The sequence below is a fragment of the Microcaecilia unicolor genome, chromosome 12, assembly GCF_901765095.1.
Source record: "Microcaecilia unicolor chromosome 12, aMicUni1.1, whole genome shotgun sequence".
Lineage (NCBI taxonomy): Eukaryota > Metazoa > Chordata > Amphibia > Gymnophiona > Siphonopidae > Microcaecilia > Microcaecilia unicolor.
The window spans coordinates 27,285,151-27,291,589 of NC_044042.1; positions in this window are offsets into that span (position 1 = coordinate 27,285,151).

Below are 6,439 nucleotides of genomic sequence, written 5' to 3' on the forward strand. Positions count from 1 at the left end.
ACACTCACCAAAATAACACCACAGATGTACACATCAGTAGGACCCAAAGCAGTCTTGAATGTAAGCCACATTGAACTTGTTCAGGATAATATTTATTTATCAATGTATTTATACCCTACTACTACTACATTTATCATTTCTATAACGCTACAAGGCATACGCAGCACAAACATAGAAAAAAGACAGTCCCTGCTCAAAGAGCTATGTAATAAAAGTGAGCCAAGTATAGGACAATCAAGCCATTGTGACATCACTGATGAGGTTGGCTCTTATTGGTGGACTGAGGCATTATGACATCACAATATTAGCTCTGGTTACAAGAGACTACTACTATTACTATTTATCACTTCTATAGCGCTACAAGGCGTACGCAGTGCTGCACAAACATAGAAGAAAGACAGTCCCTGCTCAAAGAGCTATGTAATAAAAGTGAGCCAAGTATAGGACAATCAAGCCATTGTGACATCACTGATGAGGTTGGCTCTTATTGGTGGACTGAGGCATTATGACATCACAATATTAGCTCTGGTTACAAGAGACTACTACTATTACTATTTATCACTTCTATAGCGCTACAAGGCATACGCAGCGCTGCACAAACATAGAAGAAAGACAGTCCCTGCTCAAAGAGCTATGTAATAAAAGTGAGCCAAGTATAGGACAATCAAGCCATTGTGACATCACTGATGAGGTTGGCTCTTATTGGTGGACTGAGGCATTATGACATCACAATATTAGCTCTGGTTACAAGAGACTACTACTACTACTATTTAGCATTTCTATAGCGCTACAAAGCGTACGCAGCGCTGCACAAACATAGAAGAAAGACAGTCCCTGCTCAAAGAGCTATGTAATAAAAGTGAGCCAAGTATAGGACAATCAAGCCATTGTGACATCACTGATGAGGTTGGCTCTTATTGGTGGACTGAGGCATTATGACATCACAATATTAGCTCTGGTTACGAGAGACTACTACTACTACATTTATCATTTCTATAACGCTACAAGGCATACGCAGCGCTGTACACCAAACACAAAAAGACAGTCCCTGCTCAAACAGCTTACAATCTAGATAAGACAGGTAAACAGACAGAACAATTAAGGGTAAGGGAATAATAGGTGAGGTTACTCCACATTATCCCCACAAACATGCAGGCTCAATGTGGCTTACAAAACCAGAGAGAGAGAGATCTCTGAGTGATATCAGATACAAATTAGAATTGAAGAGCAAATGTGCAAGAAAGAAAAGACACTTTACATTGAACATTACAAAAGAATGGGTCCAACCAGAATCCACGTTTGCATGCATGTAAGGGTTATAGTCCTACATAGGTCCTGTAGAAAATGTTTTTGCAAACAGATGCGTTTTTAGTGCCTTGCGAAAGAGAAGGTAGTCACTCCGAATGGTTATGTTGGATACAAATGTCATAATAATCATAGTCCAAAACAAGTCATAAACAATACCGTTTATACCTAATTGTTTAATCTTTCGCCTTTAACAAGCAATACCAAATGCATGCAAGGTAAACAATCAAAGTTTAAAGCAAACGCCCAAAATATGTAATACTTAGTAGCAATAATAAAACAGAGATGGATAGCAGGCAGCCAACAGATTTATTTTCCACTGAAAATAATTAACTTTGTATAAACTTGACAGCTAATAGTGTGCTGCTGGAATTTACATCCAAACAGACTTTAAAGAAGAAATAAATACATACAACAGAACTGGCACATTTAGACTGACTCTGGGCTTCTACATGAAGGTAGCCCTTCCCAAGTTATTCCTCTCTTTTAAATAGTAGTAATAGAAAAAAAGAAATCAAGTGCATCTTTATAATATACCACTACATTCCACAGGTCAGAGGGAAAGGCCTGGTAAAGGCCACAGGCAGCCTTTGAGTAAGGCTGCCACTGGAGCTGCAGGGCCAAAGACTTGCTTGTATTTGAAAAGGTACAGCGGATGTAGCGCAGGTGGGGACCGGAACTTGAGAGTATATTTCAATAGCTAACAGAGTGATTGGCATACACTACTTTTTGGAAGGATCCTGCAGAAGGATCATTATTTTTATCTTCTAGTTAGAATCAAAAAGTGTGTATGCCAAAAAAAATGGACAGGTTGTTTACCTATGTAGCGTACATACAGATTCTGCCTGGTAGACAATTTGGCAGTGTTCTCTATTGCCTTTACTAATATGAACCTTGACTTGGAAAGATCTTGAAGTATCCAGAAACCAGGGCTGACAATTACGCATGAATGACAACAGTAGTAGGAGCCACCCCTATGTAGGATAATTGAGGGACAGAATGCCACAGTGAGAGTGGTAACAGGATGTTTTCAGTTTGTTTACACCATGCCTATATTAAAAAGTTTACTGCTGAGTGTAGTTCTCTGGCTTCACTCCTCCACCCAGAAATCAGTCCACGGTCCTCCTGGATTTGGCTCCTTTGTTCTCTTTGAGGGTCATCTTTCTCATCTGCCCTCATCCTCTAAAATGGAATTACCTCTCCTTACAAAAAATGGGAGAGATCAGCTTCCAACTTTCTTGGGCGACCCTGCTTTGAGGTCTTTATTTAGTTCCCCCTGTACAGTTACAATGAGCCCTCGCTTCCCAGTAATGAAGTCTTTTGTCTTCTAGAGTTCTAGGGAAGACAAACATCCCCCTCCCCAGCCCCCTTCCAGAGCCTAGCAGGGTCCCTTTCTCCTCGCCAACGTTTTCTGAGCAAATAATGTTCACGGTTTACTTTCTCTATGCAAATATCTCACCAGTTCACTTGCTGAGTACCTACTGGCTCACTTCCAGCATTCAGGGAACTGTATTAATGGAAATCCTGAAGGGTTAGTGTAGATCCCCTATGGGTGAGGTTTAGAGCAGATGGTATGAGTATGTAATCACGGTGTACAGGCCCCACACTCAACACTCACCAATCGAGGAAATACAGAGAAAAATAAGGAAATTCTATATTTGGTATAGTGTGCAATTCAAGATGGTAATAAATGAATTTCCCTTGGTGATGGTTCAAATTTTACAAAGCGATGACAATATTGCACACTGGACTTGAAATTAAAAATAATTTATTGTGCAAAGTGTTTCTTTAAAAATTCAATATATAATGGTAAGAATTTCATTAATAAAACAGCTGTCCAATTGTATTAAAATAACAAATGTAAAAGGTTTGTTTTCACTTCAGAACAAACAGTAAAACATTTATAACCTGCAACATGTTTTTCCACTTTCAGAAGATGTGTACATCTTCAATAAATTGACTCACGTCTACTGACATCTTTCACCAAATAAACCAGATAAGTAATACAGTTATTTATGTTCTCTATTCTTCAAATTTACTTTAAACAGAAAGTCTTAATGAAGAAATTGATTCTTTTTCTCAATTTTTTCTCTTTAAAGATCAAACCTCCTCCACGTGGATATGCAAACACTTCTCTACCTTCAGGTAAGTATTTTTAGTCTCTGAACCACTGTAGGTGTTTGTACTTAGCTGTTTTGTAGACCTTTCTTGTATGGGGTTAACTTTGGTCTTTCTTTAACGTTGGTGCACTTGTTGTTTTGATGTTGCCAGTACCTTGGTTCAACGCTGCCAGGGAGCAGGAACCCGGAAGTTGAGTACCTACTACTCTATGCTTTGAAGAAAATCAAAAGGCAAAACCCTATCCCTGTCTAATTCATCAAATCAATTCCTCTTTTGCTATAATTTCCAACTCATTTCCCTATATGATTGTTCAACTTATTTCCCTAACTAACTTCCCAAGTAAATAAAAATATAATTAATTATCCCTGTTCTACTCCCTCCCATCAACAATGCTCTCAGATTTTTTACATTAACAGAACTACTGAGATAGTTAAACAAATTCAGAGATTTTTAAAATCTCCCAAATCAGAACAGCTCACAGCTATTCTAAATCCACTGTATTTTAAAGTCAATTTGATTACTTTTTCTTTTCAAAGTAATTTATTCTGAGGTTCTGCAAAAGTTTTCCAATTAATAGTGTCTCACAGAACCCACTTTAGAAAGACAGCATTAAATGTGCACAGCAGATGACACATTATTCATAAATACTCAGTGTGACAAATTATTAGCTGAACAAGCCACCCCAGCTTATCAAACTGAATAATATTGTTTGATAAATTAAATTATTTTATTATTAAAACAGCACCTTTACCATACAGCTCTCAACCACAACTCTAAAAGCCTTAAAAGACGTGGGAGGCTTTTAAAATTAATTAATTAATTAAAGTCACACTCTCAACACACCAACAGTTCTTAAAAATCACTTAATCCATTTTAAAACAGACTTTTCCTCACAGCTGACCAGAGACCATCAACACAGATCTATTCAGCATCAAATCTATCTCCCAACTGCCCAGCAAGCCGTTGCCAAGGCAATCAGGCCAGCTTGCTCAGCTGTTCTCCCAGTGATGTCACTTTAGAACCCTCTCCCTAGCTCTAACCCTCAGCACACACACCCAGGTAAAACCCCTTTTAAAGGGGACACACTCTTATTTTTTTTATTTTTTTTCCAACCCTTTACATTAGTTCCCCCCACCCCCCACACAGCTTTATCTGACAGGATACAAGCACTCGCTGCAGAGTCCCAGTCCAGTTGCCCTAACTGTACAAGTGGACTACAGAAATAACCTCAGACCCAGGTTGTCAAGTCTACAAGCCCAAATTCTGTTGGGATTGCCCCTAAGGCTCTCTACCAAAACTTCCCTGTAACAGACCAAACACCCCATCACAATTACATTAGTTACTAATTGAACAATGCATTACATTCAAGATACTACTGTTAGTGTTTAACGTAATAATAATCTTATCTTTGTGGTTGTTGCTGTGAATCTCAGATCATATCAAGTTACTCATGTACCATCTTTTCACACAGTGATTTTCTATATCACTGGCCCTAAATTATGTTCTCCCATATCATATAAGAGTAATTCAGAATATGGAAGTTCGAAAAGGAACTGAAAACAATATTATTTCAACAGTGTTATGGCGCTGACAATTAGAATGATTGAAATATGATAATGGAAAAGACTTATGATCACAGATGTTTATGACTAGTATGCTAAAAGGCTGATTGTTCAACCTGTGGTTGTACCTCATGTTGATGGTGCTTTGATGATGATTGTCCGTTTGTTTTGTGTGTTATATTTTAATTATGCATGTTTTACTGTGCTCCCCTGAGAATTTTATAGATGTATTTATTTCAGGTATTTATAACTATAAATACCCAAGTCCATGGAAGTGGTCTTGTCTTTGGCTCTTTGCTTCCCTGGCCACTGCACCATTAAGAACCACTTGTAACCACTCGCCTCCACCTACCCTCCTCTCCTCCTTCCTGTACACATTAATTGATTTGATTACTTTATTTTTTGTCTATTAGATTGTAAGCTCTTTGAGCAGGGACTGTCTTTCTTCTATGTTTGTGCAGCGCTGCGTACGCCTTGTAGTGCTATAGAAATGCTAAATAGTAGTAGTAATATTTATAATTTAAATATATGTGTTATTTCTTTTAGGACTATACTAATATGTTGTATTTTCTTTTATTTTGGGAGTTTGCTGTATATTTGTTTTATGATTACATCTTTTGGCTATAATCTGATTTTGTTTGAGGTGGAATATAAATGAATAGAAAAATACATAAAGTAAGGGGGAGGTCCTGATTCACTATTCCAGCCAGTGCATAGGAGGAGTAAAGAAACAGTAAACAGAAGCTGCAGTGATTCCAGGCAGAACTGGAGCAAGGACCAGATCACCAATACTGCCTTCACAGGAGAAGTGGAAGTCATCTTTCCAAAGAAGCATCAGGACAGAACCTCACTAGTGAATCCCATTGGGGAAGAGATCAGCTCCTGTGTATCTGAAGGCTCAAAGAGCCTAGCCAGCTCCCTGAGAAACTTCTACCTCTAACAGCTGCTTTTGGAAATGAGGTCCAGAGGGAAAAAACAGCTGTAAAGGACTTTCTACTAAGAGCCTTTTATTATTAATGAGATTATCTTATTCTACTTGCAACAACAAATAGTTTATACTGAGAACTTGTGGCTTTCCTTCCCTTTGGTCATCCAAGTTTAAGTAAACCCCTTTTGGTTGGAATTGCACTTTCTGGCCTGGACTGAGTTATTGGATGGAAGGTGTGCAGAATGAATGGATCTGTAATGCTTTCTGGCTTCTCAGCTTGCTGGTCCCAGCCCTGACCTCACAAAACAGTTTGGTAAAATACTTTTAAGTAATCTGCTTTGATGCTCATCAAGCAAACCAAGGGTTACACCTGTTGTGTGGAACCAAGGGATTACTGCAAATAACTCATGATTTTGTAAACCTTCATCATGTCTGCTCTTGGTAGTCTCTTCTCTAGACTGATCCTCAGTCTTCCAGAGGCAGTAGTAGCTTCCCATTAAAACTCTTTTCCTTTAGGACAAAC